Source organism: Schistocerca americana, chromosome 1 (assembly GCF_021461395.2).
Source record: "Schistocerca americana isolate TAMUIC-IGC-003095 chromosome 1, iqSchAmer2.1, whole genome shotgun sequence".
NCBI classification, from domain to species: domain Eukaryota; kingdom Metazoa; phylum Arthropoda; class Insecta; order Orthoptera; family Acrididae; genus Schistocerca; species Schistocerca americana.
In genome coordinates, this window is record NC_060119.1 from 155,685,050 (window position 1) to 155,707,622 (window position 22,573).

General features: G+C 41.4%; 1 protein-coding gene across 1 annotated transcript in view; it reads right to left on the bottom strand.

Annotated features, from left to right (window-relative positions):
* LOC124623584 overlaps positions 1 to 22,573 on the bottom strand; it is a 94,987-nt gene that overhangs the window by 230 nt on the left and 72,184 nt on the right. The gene's annotated exons all lie outside the window — the stretch shown is intronic.

Genomic DNA, 22,573 nt, shown 5'->3' on the forward strand with positions numbered 1-22,573 from the left:
ATAAAAACGTTGTATGAATATATAAAGTCAACAGTTTATGTAAATATGAATATACAGACATAAATGGTAGATGTACATGAGAATAATACACACTGCAGACAAAAATGAAGAATCCCAGAAGACATGATACGATGTCCGTGTAACTATGTAGTGTAGACACCAGCAGTAGCTGCATAAATGATTTAGAGTTGCAATTTTCTGCGGCAGGTAGAGTGGCCAATAAAGTGCATTAGTGTTCTTCGTGTTTGGTGTTGTTACCTGTCCTTGGGGGTATACAAGGGGCGAGAAAATCGTAGGGCGTCGATTGATCATTCTGGTTGCAGTAACAGCCCTTTGTCCAGGCGTAAGAACCAGCGAACATGCAGGCGAGCAAGCTACCTATGAGATACTGCTGTCAGGTCTGTTGTATTACTGGCACATCAGTTCATGACAGTAGCCAGCTTAATTTGTTAATTGCATAGCCCTTCACTGCACTGTCTTTGTAACCTATTTGACTGAAGATGAGAGCCTGTTACAAAGAGCTAGGTAGACCCAGTACAAATACTTGTCAGTCAAACCCAAATAGTAGTCTTCAACAATTGCTGACATCAGCACTTAGTCGGCACCAACTGAAAGTTCCATGTGGACTGCTCAGCTTCAATGTGCAGCTGCATGAACAGCAATCTGGCAGTTTACAAGCCACTGCTAGGCAAGATGATTCCAGGGCTCCAGCCAATATCACAAAGAGGGGTCCAACTTAAGGATGACTAAAACGAGTGCTGAGTTCAATACATGGCTACCCAAATGCTGGAGTTTGTGGCTGCCCAACAGAGATGCCTCCCAGCTGCCAGATGTCAGTCTTGCATCTGCAGAGCCATAACAGAGACAGTCGCTTCACTGAAACAGCCGTCAGCCACATCCCTGAAAGCCCACACTCCCACGAACTGAGCTCCCCATTATGTGCTATACTGAGGTAGCAACTACTGTTTGGGAGTCTACACACACTAGTGGACCGATGCCATCTTCCTCTGTACAAGTGTCGCACTGAATAAAGAACGTTAATACTTGATCTCTTCACATTTTGGGAGCTGTTAGTACACAAGCCAGCATCCTGCATGCTAGTAGGTGAAGCGCATTTTGATACTCGAAATCAGGGCAGATCACGTCTCAACCTGCTGCACTGACGGAATGCCTGGCTTTAAATACCACGGTTTCAGACACCTGGTCCTCAGTGTACGGTCGTTCCGTGCACATCACCGATACCGGTGGAATGACGGTCGCGGTAGTTACAGGTTAATTGTGCCGGTAAATGGTGATGTGCTGCTTGCTGCCTGTTTGAGTACTTCAACCGCCTCCTGGCTGTGGATGGACTTCATACGCCTACGCTGTCTCTACCGTCGGGTCACCGCCGCAACTGACTCCGTCCTACTGGCCCTGGTTCAAACCGTCTGCAGGGCGCCTACCACTTCCAGGCACTACGTGCACTGGCTTCCGGGCTGTACGCCGTGTGTGCTGAGGCAGCCCTGGGCTTCTGCCTTCATGACAGCTGCCATGAGGAAGACGCCGTGGTTACAGGTCTAAGCAGATGCTCACCCTCGGGAACACTGAGGCCCGCCGCATCCCCAGAGTCGCGCGTCCACCGACCACCCACTGCTCTCCACTACCGCACCCCCCCGTGCTGCCTCCCCATCAGCCAGTGCACCTGACCTGGCACAAGCTATGCAAGGTGTCAGACTGCTGTATATAGCATTCCTCACTGACACCTGTGCGAGAAGCTTGGTTCGTTTACTGAGTGCTCCACAAGACAGTACACAATGTAGCGATCACATTAATAAAACGTTATTGCAGGTTGTCACTGACACTTTCGGTCATAGAATGAGACACTAATCAGCCGACGAAGTTCGGCCTCTAACAATTGTAATGTCGTCGCCACGCCTGTTCAACGACACCTACTGATCTCACCTTGCAGGTGTTAAGAAGAGGCTTTGCGCCACCTGACACGAAAGAACTTGTGTACAGCTGTGGGCCTCTCGACACCCGCTACCATTACAAATCAAATTGCTCTGAGCACTATGGGACTTAACATCTGAGGTCACCAGTCCCCTAGAACTCAGAACTACTTAAACCTTACTAACTTGAGGACATCACACACATCCATGCCCGAGGCAGGATTCGAACCTGCGACCGTAGCGGTCGCACGGTTCCAGAATGAAGCGCCTAGAACCGCTCGGCCACACCGGCCGGCACCACCATTACAATTGGCATTCAGAAGTGGTCTTCACAACAATCGACATCGGCGCAACTGTTTGTCACATCGGCATCGCTGCAATCAGAGTTGCTGGTCTTGCACCCTGCACTTAAAAATGAAGGTTGGTGAGTGAGAATTTTTATCTTCTGATTGTTTTTGTTTAACAGTATAATTTTTTGCAATGGTAAATCGAAGAGATGCTTAATTTTATCTAAAACATTCCGTCATCAGGCCACAAGTGGCCCATCGGGACCATCCGACCGCCATCTCATCCTCACTAAGGATGCGGATAGGAGGGGCGTGTGGTCAGCACACCGCTCTCCCTGTCGTTACGATGGTTTTCTTTGACCGGAGCCGCTACTATTCGGTCGAGTAGCTCCTCAATTGGCATTACGAGGCTAAGTGCACCCCAAAAAATGGCAACAGCGCATGGCGGCCCTGATGGTCATCAATCCAAGTGCCACCCACGCCCGACAGCGCTTAACTTCGGTGAACCAACGGGAACCGGTGTATCCACTGCGGCAAGGCCGTTGCCTAATATAATCTAAAATCCACGTATTTTTGCTCGGAATTCCTGCTGAAATGTCACGTCAGGCTTTACTGGATAATTCTTCAGATCTGGCCACGGCTGTTAGAGTAGCGACGCACTCAGAGGAGACAGATGAGGCGACCAAAGGCCGTGATGGCCGTGACGTGTTTGTGCAGTGTCACAGGTGTCGGCGTGATGGGCATCCCCACAAACAGTGTCTTCAACCAGAGTACTACGAATATGAACAAGTAAGAGCTGGCCTAAGAAGTGAAAGAATCAATCACGAGAGAAGCGCTCGTTAAACACGAATGGCAAAGTAACAGCTGCCGGAAGGCGTTCCCAGTAAAATGTGATGATTGCACAGATAGATGCGGAGACGGACTGCTGCTTGTCTGCCTTTATTGGTGTGAGGGAACAGAGATTTCTAATGGGCATTGGGGCGCATGTATTAGTCGTCGCACTAGATCCCTGAGTAGAAAGACACTACGAGGTCCTCGTCATACATTGCTTTCAGTAGGTAACTATGACATTGATTCACGGGAAACAACACAGGTCAAGATTACCATTGGGACTAAGACTATTTATGAACAAATGGTGGTGTTGCCACAAGTGGGGCAAGGATATTCTGTGATTCTCGGGTATGTTTTAAACATCATGCCAAAATCTATGTTTCTCAGCATGCAGTTGAACTTGGAGGAAGTCATCGTCAACCACTGGTAATATGGAGGGAAGAAGCAGTGATTTCGAGAAAAAATAAAAAGGAGGCAGAAACACGGTAAGTAATTTGCACTCCCACTTTATAAACAAAACGCTGTTTTTAATCTAAAGCAACCAATAATGTACAATCATATGTATGCAATTTGAAGAATAACCACGGAAGATGCTTTATGAATCAAAGCGAAAGGCGTCTACTGTAAAATTCTCTTTAGTTAAATTGCAGCAAGTTTAAGAGGAAAAAGAATAATGACTGACAGAAAAATTAGTTTGCATATCCATGGGTGTAGTCTTACAAGGCTGAACCACTGGAAAACAATGAGCATTTTGATACAGTGAATTGATTTGTCCACAGAAGCGTAGTGCACATAAGTATCCTGAATGGGGAATATCCATTTTTTACCATGTGCCTCTCTATTTAACTCCTGTTGTTCATAATAATTATTGTTAAAACAAAGAAAAGCTATCATGTCGTTAAAATTGTTAAAAGGATTCTTATAATGAGATATAAATTGTTTAAAACGTTCTTTTTTTACTATCACATATATTTCCATCATAAGTTCTAGTACATTCTTTACAAATACATGAGAGCTTATTGTTTGAGTATGTGTGTGAATAAAAATTATCGACTTCCCCGCTTCAAGTTTCTTACACTTCTTGCACTCCTCCATTTATTAAGACTATTTTTCATTTGACTGATAAAATTTTTATGAATAAATGAATCTACTTTCTTGTTGCTGTGCAAGATAGCTGTGTAGATAAAACATTTACACTCTTATTTTTCCTTTGTCACTAACATTCCTACTATGTATTTTTTATTTCACATACACATTTTGTGAAAAGCAAATTGTGACACATAAGGACACACTCTTAATGTAATTACATATGGAGTTCCTGGTGCCAAATATTTAGCACCTGAATAATTAACAGAGTGCTATAGAACTTTAGTGGTCAGCATCATGGCAAATGAAAAAGAAATGTTAATTTACTATGGTAATTTCATTCTATATGAATGGAGGTAACTAATGCAGCTGTCATTAGTATGATGATTAGTTTAGAATTTATTCAAGAGAAGTATTATGAATTATGTTTGTCTTCTTGGTTTCAAGACATTTGGCTACTACTGTTTAATAAAAAAGATGTCTTAATTAAGAACAACAGTTTATGCTTTATTCATTTTGAAATTTCATGGTTCACACTCCCAGACCCTGGAAACTTGAAAACAATTCAAAATCATTTGTTGGAGTCTTTAAACAATTACTGCCTTAACTAAAAAGAAATCAAATACAACGATCCTCTTGCTTTATAAGATGAATATTTCCAAAATGAAATCAAACAACTTAATCCAAATAATTTAGTACAAAACACTTGGATTTTATTGTATTAGAAATTTCAAAAAAACTTATAATGAGTCTGAGAACTAAAGTAGCTATTGAAGTTAAAGTTTACTATATTTCTCTTTAAGAAATATTTCATGATTATGCTGACTACATAAAGGAATATAAAGCTATAGAATTAAAAAATAAACCAACAACTACAGCTACATTTGGAAGAAAAGGAAAAAGAATGTCTAGAATTAAAAGATGTAATATCTGATATAGCAGAGATGAAGAAAGAACAAATTTATACATTGCCACATCAAAGCAGTATGCCAAGAAAAATTATTTCTAAGTTGGTGGCGTGTATTATCTGAAAATCATCTTTCATATGAAGACTATCCAGTTATGGTAGTGGAAGACCTAAAGAAGATAAAATATTTTATGTCAGGAAATATAAATGTATTGGTTATAAATTAATAGAAAAAAGATTAACATTTATTTTGGTGTACACAGAGTAAATGAAACAAAAGAAATGTATAATATGCACTTCAACAGTGTACCTTACTTCATTGTGAAGTTATGTGAACGAACCAATGAAATTGTTGATGAAGTAAATAAGGAGAGAAAAAATTTTTATGATGAAATTTAGACTGTTCCTGCTGTAGAATTTTAATTTACTAATGTTTCTCATTCCATTCAAATGGAGCCACTTATTGATCTAGAGAATAATAAGCTCCTTCATAACAAAAAAATATTTTAATAATTATTGATGAAAAGGATAATCCATGGTTTTATGCAAATGAACTTGTTGATCTGTTAGGATAATTCGACAAATGGATGCAATTTAAGACCATGTTAATCAAGAATATTGTAAAAGATACGAAATTTTTGGTAGTGGTCAAATGCTGCTGCCAAAATATATACACAAAATTAAACGAAATTTATCAACAAACCTGGTTTATATTCTTTAGTTATGAAAAATCCAAGATGCCTTTTGCAGTAGATTTTCAAGACTGGATTTATGAAGAAGTTTTACCAGCCATTCGAAAACATGGAGGATATAAAATAAAGACTGAATAGAATTAAGGATTATTATATAAGGAAATCAAACGAAACATACAGTAGAACTGCTGTAAATTTGCATGAAAGAAATGAGCAATAAAAACATTATTGCCCAATGATGTTCCACTATAGAATGTTCAGATTTAAGACCAACTTTCGTTGTTTTAAGATTAAGTAATCAACATCAACAACAATTTTATTTATGAATATTATGTTATTTGTGCACAATTTAAAAATGTACAAAGGCAAATAGATATAGTCAGAAATGTGCACCAAAACAGCGAACAAATTTTAAGAATTGATTTTGTGGCAAATTCAATAAATTTATATCGCCTAAGAGAAAGAAACATTAAGAATTGTTTGCTATCGAAATAATTTCAATACTTTGGATAACTATACACAAGAACAACTGATTAATGTTATGATGAATGTTGGCGCAGCCTAAGGCTGCTTTAGCTGTCGCTCATCAAATTGAATTAATATAAGAACAGAAAACGTCAACATTTCCGACCATCGTTTTTTATGGAATATCAGAGTGGAAAATTCCCCCTATGCAGATTATAAACTAATAAACGTCAGTGTCGTAATGTTTGCTACTCTGATGCTCTGAACCGAGTCTGTTCGTTCCCTCATTAAAATTCAACTTTTTGTAAGGTATTCCAGGTACAGATAAAGTAGTCGTACACTACGTTCAGGGTTTTACGACACAGAACTGCAAAATTAAACAGAGCTTCGTGTTTTATGCAGTTTTGGTTTCAGAGAATCGGAGCATATGCTCTGAAAAATTAAACCAAATTAAAGGAATTTCAAAGGTGTGGAACATCATCTCTGCCGATTTTAAAATGTGCCTAGGAAAGTATGTTCAGAATTCTAGAGATTGAACATTTTAACCCTTCACTTAGAATTTAGTGCTTTATCCATTATAGAATTACAGCGCCTACGAGTGTAGACCCTGAAAATACGTTCCTGCGCTTCGCCGGGCGTGAAGACATTAAAAAGAGCTTTGTGCTTTAATCATTATGAAATCAGCGACAGTTAAAGCAGTGGCTACTGAAGCAGTCTTTCTGGCTTTGCAACGCAGTCAGAAGGCTGCTTTGGAAGTCATCAGTCTTAGACTGCGTTCACAGTCCATGGTTATGGACCTTGCAAAATTAAAAAGAATTTCACGCTTTATTCATTTTCAGAACTCCACGCTTGAAATATTTCCCATCTGCAGATATACCTAAATCTTTAAATAAATTTATGGGATTTGTTTATGAAAATCAGTGTGTAAATGATTACCACACTGAAAAATGAAAGAGAAATTAATTTCTGACGTTTACAGATAAGGATAAAAAAACATCTTAATCACTAACGATATTCTAGTGTTTTCATATGGAATTCCAGAGGGAAAATTACCCCTGTGCAAATTTGAAACAATTAAAAAGATTATGTACAATTTCTCAGAGATAACGATAGGCCATTCATCGAAATTCAGTGGACGGATTTTAGAACAGCTGGAATTTAAAACATAAAGAAACTGAGATAGAGTTAGAAAATTTGAAGAGAAAAGAATTGTTCCCCTTAAGGGGTAACGAAAAATGAGAATTTTCATAATTTTTTACAGATGTATTAAAAATCAAGTCGATTGAAGATCACATCAATAACAAGCTTACAATAACAATAAAGAAGTTTTTATGATAACTGATAAAGAAAATAATCCATGGTTTAAAGGAACAGACATAGCTAGAATTTTAGAATATAAAGGCGTAGAGATGCTTTTTATGATTACATACTCAAAAGACACAAAAATATATACTGAATTAGGCATCAGTCATCTACCAACACCTTGTAATTGAAAGCACCTAAACACTGTTTTTATGAATGAATCAGCTCTATACAAACTTATATTTAGATCTAAAATACCCACAGCTGAAGAACATTCAGATTGGGTTATTAAACAAGTTTTACCTACAATAAGGAAATATGGTGGGCACAAACTACAATCAACAATTGAAAATTTACATGAACAAATTGAAGATCTACAAATTGATAAAGAAATGGCTACTCGTGATCTAAATGAAAGAAGAGAAAACGTTCAAAACTTAAGACAACAAATTAATCAGGAAGATGAATTAATACGAGAAATATAACAACATGTAGTTACACCAACTCAAGATACTAATTTGAGACATATGTTTGTCTCTCCAAAATTACACTCCTGGAAATTGAAATAAGAACACCGTGAATTCATTGTCCCAGGAAGGGGAAACTTTATTGACACATTCCTGGGGTCAGATACATCACATGATCACACTGACAGAACCACAGGCACATAGACACAGGCAACAGAGCATGCACAATGTCGGCACTAGTACAGTGTATATCCACCTTTCGCAGCAATGCAGGCTGCTATTCTCCCATGGAGACGATCGTAGAGATGCTGGATGTAGTCCTGTGGAACGGCTTGCCATGCCATTTCCACCTGGTGCCTCAGTTGGACCAGCGTTCGTGCTGGACGTGTAGACCGCGTGAGACGACGCTTCATCCAGTCCCAAACGTGCTCAATGGGGGACAGATCCGGAGATCTTCCTGGCCAGGGTAGTTGACTTACACCTTCTAGAGCACGTTGGGTGGCACGGGATACATGCGGACGTGCATTGTCCTGTTGGAACAGCAAGTTCCCTTGTCGGTCTAGGAATGGTAGAACGATGGGTTCGATGACGGTTTGGATGTACCGTGCACTATTCTATGTCCCCTCGACGATCACCAGTGGTGTACGGCCAGTGTAGGAGATCGCTCCTCACACCATGATGCCGGGTGTTGGCCCTGTGTGCCTCGGTCGTATGCAGTCCTGATTGTGGCGCTCACCTGCACGGCGCCAAACACGCATACGACCATCATTGGCACCAAGGCAGAAGCGACTCTCATCGCTGAAGATGACACGTCTCCATTCGTCCCTCCATTCACGCCTGTCGCAACACCACTGGAGGCGGGCTGCACGATGTTGGGGCGTGAGCGGAAGACGGCCTAACGGTGTGCGGGACCGTAGCCCAGCTTCATGGAGACGGTTGCGAATGGTCCTCGCCGATACCCCAGGAGCAACAGTGTCCATAATTTGCTGGGAAGTGGCGGTGCGGTCCCCTACGGCACTGCATAGGATCCTACGGTCTTGGCGTGCATCCGTGCGTCGCTGCGGTCCGGTGCCAGGTCGACGGGCACGTGCACCTTCCGCCGACCACTGGCGACAACATCGATGTACTGTGGAGACCTCACGCCCCACGTGTTGAGCAATTCGGCGGTACGTCCACCCGGCCTCCCGCATGCCCACTATACGCCCTCGCTCAAAGTCCGTCAACTGCACATACAGTTCACGTCCACGCTGTCGCGGCATGCTACCAGTGTTAAAGACTGCGATGGAGCTCCGTATGCCACGGCAAACTGGCTGACACTGACGGCGGCGGTGCACAAATGCTGCGCAGCTAGCGCCATTCGACGGCCAACACCGCGGTTCCTGGTGTGTCCGCTGTGCCGTGCGTGTGATCATTGCTTGTACAGCCCTCTCGCAGTGTCCGGAGCAAGTATGGTGGGTCTGACACACCGGTGTCAATGTGTTCTTTTTTCCATTTCCAGGAGTGTATTTGATGATGATTCTGACTACGATTGTTATGTCCTTAGACATAACAGGGAATGTAGACAAACATCCAAATTGTGAAGAAAGTTTCAGACTTGACTTCGATCCTAACTCAATTAGTTTCTACCAAAGAATGACAGAAAATTTGAGGATTGTCTGTCATCTCAAATATTTCAATACTTTGAATAATTATGCTAGAAAACAATTGATGAATGATATAATTACGCTTCATCAGATTGAATTGATTTAATTTTTGGTAGCAGTGAAATGACGCTACCAAAATATATGCAAAATTCATCTTTTGCTGAAGTCGGATTTTTCGTCCACTAAAGCAGTCTAAGACAGCTTGAGCTGTCACTGAATTGACATAATTTCTTGACTCTGAATGGGTCTTATTAAAGAAGACATTCTCTGAATACTGGCAGAGCCAGAAAGGCTACTTCAGCTGCTGCTGCTTTGCCAGTCGCCAGTATTAGACTGCGTCATAAGAATCTAATTATTCCTTTGAAGATATTTCTAGACCTCTACCCAATACAGGTCTAACTTACAACGGAAAAGAACAGCTTTATCCGGAAAATATCGTTGATGTTAAGAGGCAACGAAAAATCGACTCTATACAAACTTATTTCTAAAATTTTAAATATTTTTTTTTTGGCTGTTAAAAATTATTTCTAGTAAATGGACTCGATTTTACACCCCATCAAAAAAAGCTGACATGGAACCATAAGCAAGTGTTCATGACTACTGATGAGAAGAATAATCCTTTGTTTTAGGCAAATCAAGTTGCTGATCTTCTAGGATATGGATGTCTTAGGAATGCAATTGAAGATCATGTTATGTTATGTTAAGCTATGTTAACCTAGAAACGATGGAGAGGCTCCGTCCCTGCTGCAGCCACAGTGGTCTACAACCCCATCACGAATACCGCAGTCCACTAAACCCCTCTGCCACCCCACACCGTTGGTGGTGAACGCATATGTGGAGAACTTGTTTGCACAGCAATCGCCGACATAGAGTGGCTGAGGCGGAATAAGGGAAACCAACCTGCATTTTCTGAGGCAGAAGGAAAACGACCTAAAAACCATCCACAGACTGACCTGCTCACCATACCTCAACACAAATTGCCAGGCGGATTGGTGCTGGGGACCGGTGCTCCTTCCCGCCCAGAAAGCCATGTGTTAGACCACATGGCCAACCAGGTGGGCCAAAGATCATGTTAAACAAAAATACCGTAAATATTTGGAAAAATTTGGTAGCACTGAAATGATGCTACCTAAATATATTCAAAATTCAACGAAATATATCAGTGAACCTGGCTTATATTCTTTATGTATGAAATCCAAAATGCCTTTTGCAGAAGAATTTCCAGATTGGATTTATGAAGAAGTTTCGCCTTCAATTTGAAAACAAGGAGAATATATTATTAAAGAAAGAAATAAAAGAGATGTATAAAGGTTGAAATAAATCAATAAAATTAAGGATAACCATATAAAAATCAGATGAAATACATGATAGAAGTGAAGAAATTTTAAGTGAAAGAAACGAACAAATAAATACATTGTTACCCATGTTTTTCCTAAAACGGTTAACGAACATTTAAGAAAACTTTTACTCTTTTGAAATTATTTGACGATAAATGTGAATATTATTACTAAGCGATTAGGACACAGAGGAAAAATTACGAAAACAGCTATATAGAATCGAAGATCGACAACAAAACTGTGAAGAACTCTGAAGACTGAATTATAATCCTAACTCTGTCAATTTGTACCAAAGGATGGAAGGAACTTTAAGAATAATTTGTTGCCACAACTACTTTGATATTTTGAATACTTATACTCAAGAAGATTTGATTAATGATACAATGAATCTTCATCAGACTGACAGTCTAAGACTGGCGACTGGCAAAGCAGCAGCAGCTGAATTTATGTAATTTTTGGTAGTCCCACTTCAGGACTATCAACACATATACAAAATTTCTTTTTCAGCAGTTGGTTTTTTCATCTGCTGAATTAATATAATTAATTGACCCCAAATGGGAGTTATTAAAGAAGATGCAGTCTGAAGACATCTTTTCAGCCACCAGTATTAGACTGTTTCAGAGGAATCTAATTATTCCTGTGAAGATTTTCATAAAGTTATATTTTCTTTATTTATCCAACTTTTGTGTGAATTATCAAATCCCACCCACTTAACATGAACTTTATCCCCTTTTTTCCCAATACTTTTTCAATGAGAAACACATCTGGATATTTTGTCTTCTGTAGTTCATAATCATAAAAATTCCCTTCTACTTCTTCTGTGTCTAAGGCTTTTTATTTATAAGTGATTGGGTTGTAATGCATAACAGATTCAATTTCAAAAATTTCTGTTCACCAGTTGGCAGTATACCATTTGTCAAAATGTTCTTTAAGTTTACTAATATTGACTTTATCACCTATTTTAAATTTGGGTTTATCATTAGGCACAATGCAGCCCATTTTTAAATTTTGTTCATTAACTTCTATTGGTTTCATTTTTATTGTTGAATGTTTTCTGTTGTATTTATCAACTAGACTTTTAACTAAGTCAACTCATTTGTAATCTACTCGAAGAGCAAATGTCCTCCACATCTTCTCTATCAGTGTTCTGTTAAATCTTTCAGCAAAGGATATTTTTAATTCTGTAAAAAATTAATTGTGATTAATGTTGTATTTTTCATCAGTTCTTTAAAGTCATTACTGTAGTATTCTTTTCCATTATCTGTTTGCTGTTTTTTTGGCTTTCTAGCGCTGAATATCTTTTCAAAAGAATGAACTCCATTCCTACCTGTTTTGTCCTTAATGGGAACAGCCGAAGCAAATTTCGAAAAGGCGTCGATAATAGTTAATAAATATTTGAATGCTTAGTCTGTCGTTGAGTCGTACACCATTCCAAAAATGGAAGAGATCACTTCAAATAGATAAACGCAAAGTGTTTGGGAAAGTTGGCATTTATTACATCTGCCTTCAGCTTCCTTTAGGTGCTGCCTCCAGGGAAGTGCTGGTGATAAATTTACCTCTTGGCCTTTTCCAGTGTAATCGCCTTCCCTTTGGCATAGCAATTTACCTGGCAATATTTCAACGATACCTTGAACACTTACTGCTAGAGTGTCTAGGAACTGCTACGTAAACCAGTTACAGTGGAGAGACAACATCACAGCTGCAGGCAGTCTGTGTAAACCAGTTATGCTGGTCACATACTGATGAAGATGACCCCTTCAGCATCAGCTAATGCCTGAAGATGGTGCATTGAAGCGCCAAAACTGGTAACCATACAATAATTGACATCATAAGGATATCTGTAGGTGTATCATTTTCTTACAATATTACTGGCTGCTGCATCTGTGGACGACCTGACACGTCACCTTGATATCTTTTTCTCAGTATCTGATAGTGGAGGGCTCCACTGTAACAAAGACATGTGTAATCTTTTTGTGTGACATGTAGAATGTCTTGGACTTGTGCTCACTACTTCAGGCATTTGTCATATTCTGCATGACAAGGAAGTGATCCAAATATTGCCAGGCCCGCAGGACAAATCCCAATTGAAGTCGGTGCTTGGGCACCTGAATTACTACCAGCATTTGATCCCACTTTTGGCTACCATCGCTGAGCCTTTACATCAAATGTCACAAGAATATTCAATGGCAGTGGTCCCCACAATGTGATAGGGCATTCCTGGTTCTGAAACTGTCTCTCCTCCGGGTCATTTGCTTAATGACATATGATTCATCCCTACTTCCTAGCCGGCCGAAGTGGCCGTGCGGTTAAAGGCGCTGCAGTCTGGAACTGCGGGACCGCTATGGTCGCAGGTTCGAATCCTGCCTCGGGCATGGCTGTTTGTGATGTCCTTAGGTTAGTTAGGTTTAACTAGTTCTAAGTTCTAGGGGACTAATGACCTCAGCAGTTGAGTCCCATAGTGCTCAGAGCCATTTGAACCATTTGAACCTACTTCCTACACTGCTCACAGATGCGTCTAGCTATGGAGTAGGGGCATTCCTTTCCCATGCGGTCAATGTGGAATGTCTAATTACTTTTATGTCAGATACTCTCAATGCAGTACAACACAGTTATAGTCAGATCAAAAAGGGAGTTTTAGCTATCGTCTTGGGCATAAAGAATTTTCATGACTAAGTCTATGACTGGCCATTCACTCTCCTTAGGGATCATAAAACTAACATCTCTCCTCAAGTCATCAGCACCAGTTCCAACAAAGATGGCAACTGCCTGCAGTGCTTTTCTTTCTTTCATGCCAGTTACTCTTACAGGATCAAATTTCAGCCCACCACACAGCATGCTAATGCGGACCTACATTCCAGGTTATCAGTAGGGCAAGATCCAATGTTTTACAGTCATCTTGAAGTGTGCTTTCATCTGGACTGTAACACAGAATCCTCACAGCTTTCCCTCAGTGAGGACCTCATCCAATGGCATTATCCAGCAGCCCCACCACTGTCATGTATTGCGGCACATCCAGTGAGGCTGACCAAACATAAGTGCAGCCTTGGTACGCACAGATCTACTGGTATTCTGAACACGTTGACAGGGCTCTCTTCATGGGATGGCATTGTTCTCGTGCTGGGGAACAATGGTCGCACCTAGGTGGTCATTCCTGCGGACCACCACACCTGTGGCCTCCAGTTGTTGCACTAGGACTACTGGGAGTCATCCTCAAAAAACAATTGGTCAGACAACATGTCTACTGGTGGGTCATGTACGCCGCCATCACTGACGAGACTACAGCCTTCCCTAGTTGCCAATGGAAGCAAGCGACTCGAATACGCTAATACCTTCGTAAGCCAACACATTTGCCCCTGGTCCCGTCTCCCTCTCGACTTTGCTAGACTCTTCTTGAGTTTCTCACAACTTACGCTGCCACGAGGTTTTAGTTTCTCTCCTGTATGACTTCTACTCTGATACTCAGACCTTTAAGGCTCTGACACCGAATTTTGCCCTGGAAGGACTTCCAGAAACCGGGTCTCTTGTTAAAAAACATGATTGGCGTGGTAACCACTGATGGGCCGTGATAGGTTTATTCGAAAACATCGGGTGGAACTGCTGTTTTTCGGAAGGCTTTCAGCAAAAGTGGGAAGTGGGGGCTTTCTTCGCGACGGTCGTGGAGTACAGTCAATGAGCTGTTTCCTTTATGCGGAGAGAGCAGCTAGAAGTAAAGACGTCCTGACACCCAAGCGAAACTTCATATTTTCGCAGACGTGAGCCAATCACTGGTGGACATGGGGTCATCTCCCGCAGTACAACACTACAGCAGTGCCTGCACGCAGACGACAGCGTCTTGTCTTTCCCCGGCTATATCGGTGATGTTGCGCAGCTTCGGCAATTTCAGAAGCCTGTCAAATGTTTTCATGACCATCTTTTTTCATACCAGCCTTGTACTCGAAATAGTCACTCCCAGTGTCCATCCTATGCTTAATTGCATCTTGACGAGAGATACCAATCAGTGGAACGATACAGCACAGTGTGCTTGCCTAGATTGGCATCGTTCCACTCATAGTAGCCAGTCTCATTTACACGTAAATTCCTGTTATGTTCCCCAAGTCTATTGCCATCCAATCTGAGATCGTGTTAATCAAATGTTACATAGTTGAAGTTTTTTTTGTTCTCTCTTAGCCTTGATATTAGTTAATAAATCTCCTTGTGAACCATAGGCCCTTTTTATTACTTTTTCAATGACACCCATTCTCATTCCCTCCGATTTCATTTATTTTGTTGTGGGTTTGAAGTAATAAAATTAGTTTTATATCTAGTTAGATAATTCAGAGGTGATGCACACAGGGGCCACTGTTTAATGTCAGATTTCCTTGTGCTGTTGGTAAATGTGGCACCTCTTAGATATGGTGGTTACGACTTTTTAATCGTTTGGCAGACGAAGAACTGCTGCAGCATCACCAGATGACATACCTTGCTGGGTGTTTAGCAGTGAGCCCTTTGGTATGTCACAGGTGATCATCCGAAAGCGATTCAAGTATTTGCGTCAGAGTGAGTTCGGGCTTATGTGTAGGTCTTGTGCACGTGTGGCTCGATTTTCGAGCCTCGTGTTTCGTGGATGGTACTTCTTTGCAATGCTTTAGACAATTGTGTGTTTACATTGAGATAAGATTTATTATTTTATTTATTGGTATCACGGTGTGCGCTGATTCATTGCAAAATAGAGTACAAAAAAGACCTACCGTATTGCGTTGCAACTAAAGTAGTATAAACTTCTGATCTATGCTGCTACCAGTAAATAACCGACATTTTCTGTACTGAATAAAGTCTTTAAGGAAAATAAAATGGATGAAAGAAAAGAAACACAAAATATAAAGAGGTTTAGCTTGGTTACAGCGAAGACACAAATCTTAAAACTTGTACGTTTACAGCAGGTAACTTTAACAAAGGGTTTTCGAAATTTTCATCGCTTGTTTGGATGCAAGTATTACATTGCTCAATCTTACCTTCACGCACACGCTCGAAAATACCCTCCGTCATCTGGTAACGTCACATGTTTTACATCTGTAATCCACTTTTGGGTTATTTCCCGACATTCGCGGCCCTATGTGTCTTAGTCTAAATCACTTGTCGCAGAGACATCTGCGTCGCTGCAGGAGCTTTTAAACGTTAATAGGACTCTGAAGCTATATGGAGCTTGAAGTCTAAACTGAATGACATTTAACTCTGCGTGCACATGACCAATTTTATGATCCTGTCTAGAGCCTTGATACTGCCAACGATTGTGGGTGGTAATTTCTTGTTTACAATAATACCAATACAAACTATTTACTTTTCTAGGGATCCTCATCCACTCATGGAAGCACTACTAACTCCTACGACCAGATATTATCAACTAATTTAAAATACAATCGCAAATTCAGACAAAAGGGGAAATTTGAAACCCAGTGACCGCAGTCACGGTCGAATGAGTCGAAAAAGGTAAAACGCGAATTTTCCCTGTTAAATTAACTTTTCTGGACATTGTAGACCCAAGGAGAAGTTGCAAAAGTATAGGAGCATGGGAAGGTGAGGTCAGAATAAATTTATGATTCCCATAAAGCATATAATTAAGATACTTTCAAGATGACGTAGACTGTTAAAAGATGACAAAAGCTTTTCTTCTCAAATTTGCTCCATGGTCACGCTGTCACAGATGGACACAGTTTTTCTCTCTGCACTCGAGTTGGCGTCACAATCCAATACCCAGTCTCAGAGCTGAGATGACGCTCCGTCCTCCACCCACGACAAGGAGGCAGCGGCAGAGATCAGCGCAGTCCAGTCTCCCCGTGAGATCTGCTGCACGCACTGTGTTTCAGGTGTGCAGGCCGTCCAGCCAGGTATCGAAGCTAGCGGAGATATGATCACTAGCCGACCGTCAGGCAGTCTCTCGTCACGTCCGCTTCTTGTTGACGATCGCGAAGTCTGGCGCTGAGGTCTGCCGCCGTCTTAACCTCCAGGATATTATGAACTCCATCACCTTGCAGACAGCCATGCTCACCTTAACTGCGGTATCCATTTGGTGTCACCGTGAGAAGATGTACCTGATAACCGCAGGTACCGTGACAACTTGCCCCATTTGAAGTCTGCACTTCGACCCGGAAACAAACAACACTCAGTGGCGATTTAGGCAATCTTTCCAAGAGTGTCGTTCTTTGCAGAGAGTTTCGGTTACTGTCACAGACGACCAATTTTACACCGAGGCATTCCACAGGGAGACAGCAGGCAACGATCCCTATCTTTACTGGACGTGAACTATCTGTCCTACACAAAAGTCTACATTATATTTTTCAGTGAGCTAATTATTCGAGTGTCATTTTCCTAAGCCACTTAATTTCAACTCTAGAATGATTTTTTCAAAAATAGCCTGTCCCACTTATTTTCCTGTTTTGCCTAGTCAGAGCCGATTACTTACTTTCATTAGTATTGATTTTGATGAGAGCCTACACCGTAACCTGCATGGGTTTTAATTCTCTGTAATTCAGCGAGAGGCTTGCCTTGAATTTCATATTTAACTATTTTCGATGTGATTTAAAGTGGGAAGGTAGAATTGAGCTTTCGACATACCGTTATAGATCTCACAATGGTTCGCATCGATTCGAAACCTTCTGTTCTCACTTTTTTCTTGAGTCATTAGTCTTCTGACTGGTTTGATGCGGCCACCACGAATTCCTTTCCTTTGTCAACCTCTTCGTCTCAGAGTAGCACTTGCAACTTACTTCCTTTATTATTTGTTGGATGTATTAAAATCTCTGTCTTCCTTTACCGTTTTTGCCCACCACAGCTGCCTCCAGTACCGTGGAAGTCATTCCCTCATGTCTTAACAGATGTCCTATCATCCTGCCCCTTCTTCTTGTCAGTCTTTTCCACATATTCCTTTCCTTTCCGATTTCGCGCAATAGGTCTTCATTCCTTAACTTATCAGTCCCCCTAATTTTCTATATTCGTCTTTAGCACCACATCTCAAATGCTTCGAATCTCTTCTGTTTCGGTTTTCCCACAGTCCATGTTTCACTACCATACAATGCTGTGCTCCAAACATATATTCTCAGAAATTTCTTGATCCACTTAACGCCTATGTCTGATACTAGCAGCCTTCTCTTGGAGAGGAATGCTTTTTTTCCAGAGCAAGTCGCCTTTGGTGTCCTTGCTCTGTCCGAGACTGGTCATTTTGCTGCCTATGTAGCAGAATTCCTTAACTTCACCTACTTCGTGTCCATCAATCTTAATGCTAAGTTTCTCACTGTTCTAATTACTTGCGTCTTTCTTAGATTTTTTCAAACCATATTCTGTATTAATTACATTGTTCATTCCATTCAGCAGATCATTTAATTCTTCTTCACTTTCACTCAGAATAGCAATGTCATCAGGAATCGTATCATTGACATACTTTCAGATTACATTTTAATTTCACTCCTGAAACTTTCCTTTATTTCCATCATTGCTTCTTCGATGTACAGATTGAACAGTAGGGGCGAGAGGCTGCCTCCCTGTCTTACTGCCTTTTTAATCGGAGCACTTCGTTCTTGGCCACCCACTTTTATTATTCCCTCTTGGCTCTTGTACATATTGTATATTATTTGTCTCCCCATCACCCGTATCTTTATCAGAATTTCGAACATCTTGCACAATTTTACATTGTCGAACGCCTTTTCCAGGTCGACAATCCTATGAACGCGTCTTGAATTTCCTTTATTCTGGCCTCCATTGTCGACAGCATTGCCAGCATTGCCTCTCTTGTGCATTTACCTTTCCTGAATCCAACTGATGGTCTAACACATCCTCGATTTCTTTTCAATTTCTCTCTACATTATTCTAGTCACCTACTTGGCTGCATGAGCTGTTAAGCTGATTGTGCGATAATTCTCGTATCTGACAGCTCTTGCAGTCTAAGGCATCGTGTGGATGACATTTTTCTGAAAGTCTATTTGTACGTTGCTAGACTCATATATTCTATACACCAACGTGAATAGTCGTTATGTTGCCACGTCACACAGTGGTTTTGCAAATTCAGATAGAATGTTACCTATCCTTTCTTCCTTATTAAGTCCTTCAAAGCTCTTGTAAATTCTGATTCTAATACTGGATCCACTATCTCTTCGCTATCGACTCATGTTTCTTCATCTATTACGTCAAACAAATCTTCCCCCTCATAGTGGCCTTCAATAGACTCTTTCTACCTACCTGCTCGCCGGCCAGTGTGGCCACGCGGTTAAAGGCGCTTCAGTCTGGAACCGCGTGACCGCTACGGTCGCAGGTTCGAATCCTGCCTCGGGCGTGGATGTGTGTGATGTCCTTAGGTTAGTTAGGTTTAAGTAGTTCTAAGTTCTAGGGGACTGATGACCTCAGATGTTAAGTCCCATAGTGCTCAGAGCCAGCCTACCTGCTCTCTCCTCTGCATTAAACAGTGGAACTCCAGTTGCACTCTTAATGTTACGACCCTTGCTTTTAATTTCACCTATGGTGTTTTTGGCTTTCCTATATGTTGAGTTAATCTTATCCACAAATCTTTCTTTTTCGATTTCTTCACATTTGTCTAGCAGGCATTTCATTTTAGCTTCCCTGCTGTTCCTGTTCATTTCATTCCTCAGTGACTTGTATTTCTATCTACATCTACATCTACATCCATACTCCGCAAGCCACTTGACGGTGCTTGGCGGAGGGTACCTTGAGTAACTCTATCGGTTCTGCCTTCTATTCCAGTCTCTTTTTGTTCGTGGAAAGAAGGATTGTAGGCATGCCTGTGTGTGGCTCTATTCTCTCTGATTTTATCCTCATGGTCTCTTCGCGAGATATACGTAGGAGGGAGCAATATACTGGTTGACTCTTCGGTGAAGGTATGTTCTCGAAACTTCAACAAAAGCCCGTACCGAGCTACTCAGCGTCTCTCCTGCAGTCTTCCACTGGAGTTTATCTATCATCTCCGTAACGCTTTCGTGATTACTAAATGATCCTGTAACGAAGCGCGCTGCTCTCCGTTGGATCTTCTCTATCTCTTCTATCAACCGTATCTGGTACGGATCTAGCACTGCTGACAAAGGAACCTCCCCATCGCACTCCCCTTAGATTTAGTTATAATTTGGCACAGTGGATAGGCCTTGAAAAACTGAACACAGATCAATCGAGAAAACAGGAAGAAGTTGTGTGGAACTATGAAAAAATAAGCAAAATATACTAACTGAGTAGTCCATGTGCTACATAGGCAACATCAAGAATCATAGAAGCACAAGCGCGCCGTGGTCCTGTGGTTAGCATGAACAGCTGCGGAGCGAGGGATCCTTGGTTCAAGTCTTCCCTCAACTGAAAATTTTACTTTCTTTACTTTCGCAAATTATGATCTGTCCGTGCGTTCATTGACGTCTCTGTTCACTGTAGTAAGTTCAGTGTCTGTGTTTTGCGACCGCACCGCAAAACCGTGCGATTAGTAGACGAAAGGACGTGCCTCTCCAATGGGAACCGAAAACATTTGATCGCAAGGTCATAGTCAACCGAGTCCTCCACAGGAAAACACGTCTGATATATTCTACACGACACTGGTGACAGCATGTGCGTCACATGACAGGAATATGTTGTCGACCCACCTAACTTGGCGAATGGGTAAAAAGATTCTTCTACCTTGCCCGATTTAGGTTTTCTTGTGGATGTGATAATCACTTCCAAAAAATTGATGAAAACATAAGAGTGTGTCACATAAACTTCAACAAATGAATGCAACAGTTTCACAGTCGCACAGTTTTCTCTGTGCTCTGTCAAAACACATGTTTTTAAGGTTTTCAAATTTTTCCGTGTGTAGACCGTCAAACCCTGCATATGTCCAAGCAAATCTGAACATGTCCTGGAATTTTGCACAGCGAAGTTGATTATGTGTGAGTGCCCGAACTCTGATAATTGTTTGAAAATAAAAAATTTTCACCCCAGGGAAGACTTGAACCTAGGACCTCTCGTTCCGCAACTGGTGACGCTAACCACAGGACCACGGCGCTCTGGTGCTCACACTGCCCTTTATATTGCCTATGTTTCGTATAGACTGCTTAGTTTGTATATTTTGCTTATTTTTTTATAGTTCCACACAATTTCTTCCTGTTTTCTCGATTGATCTGTGTTCAGTTTTTCAAGGCCTATCCACTGTGCCAACTTATAACTGAGTCTGAGGGGGGTGCGATGGGGAGGTTCCCTTGTGAGCAGTATTCAAGCAGGGGGCGAACAAGCGTACTGTAACCTACTTCCTTTGTTTTCGGATTGCATTTCCTTAGGATTCTTCCAATGAATTTCAGTCTGGCATCTGTTTTACCGACGATCAACTTTATATGATCCATTTCAAATCACTCCTAATGCGTACTCCCAGATAATTTATGGAATTAACTACTTCCAGTTGCTGACCTGCTTTATTGGAGTTAAATGATATAGGCTCTTTCTTTCTATGTATTCGCAGCACATTACACTTGTCTACATTGAGATTCAATTGCCGTTTCCTGCACCATGCTTCAATTCGCTATAGATCCTCCTGCATTTCAGTACAATTTTCCATTGTTACGATCTCTCGATATGGCACAGAGCCGGCCGCGGTGGTCTGGCGGTTCTAGGCGCTCAGTCAGGAACCGCGCGACTGCTACGGTCGCAGGTTCGAATCCTGCCTCGGGCATGGATGTGTGTGATGTCCTTAGGTTAGTTAGGTTTAAGTAGTTCTAAGTTCTAGGGGACATATGGCCACAGATGTTGAGTCCCATAGTGCTCAGAGCCATTTGAATCATTTTTGATATGGCACAGCATCATCCGCAAAAAGCCTCAGTGAAATTCCGATGTCATCCACAAGGTCATTTATGTATATTGTGAGTAGCAACGGTCCTACGACACTCACCTGCGGCACACCTGAAATCACTCTTACTTCGGAAGACTTGAGAATGACATGCTCCGTTGTGTTATCTAGGAACTCTTCAATCCAATCACACAATTCGTCTGAGAGTACATATGCTCTTACTTTGTTCATTAAACGACTATGGGGAACTGTATCGAACGCCTTGTGGAAGTCAAGAAACACGGCATCTACCTGGGAACCTGTGTCTATGGCCCTCTGAGTCTCGTGGACGAGCTGCGTTTCACATGATCGCCTTTCTCGAAACCCATGCTGATTCCTACAGAGTAGATTTTTAGTTTCCAGAAAATTCATTATAGTCGAACATAATACGTGTTCCAAAATTCTACAACTGATCGACGTTAGAGATATACCTGTAGGTCTATAGTTCTGCACATCTGTTCGACATCCCTTCTTGAAAACGGGCATGACCTGTGCCCTTTTCCAATCCTTTGGAACGCTACGCTCTTCTAGAGACCTACGGTACACCGGTGCAAGAAGGGGGGCAAGTTCCTTCGCGTACTCTGTGTAAAATCGAACTGGTATCCCATCAGGTCCAGCGGCCTTTCCTCTTTTGAACGATTTTAACTGTTTCTCTATCCCTCTGTCGTCTATTTCGATATCTACTGTTCTGTCATCTGGGCGACAATCTAGAGAGGGGACTACAGTGCAGTCTTCCTCTGTGAAACACCTTTGGAAAAAGACATTTGGTATTTCGGCCTTTAGTCTGTCATCCTCTGTTTCAGTACCAT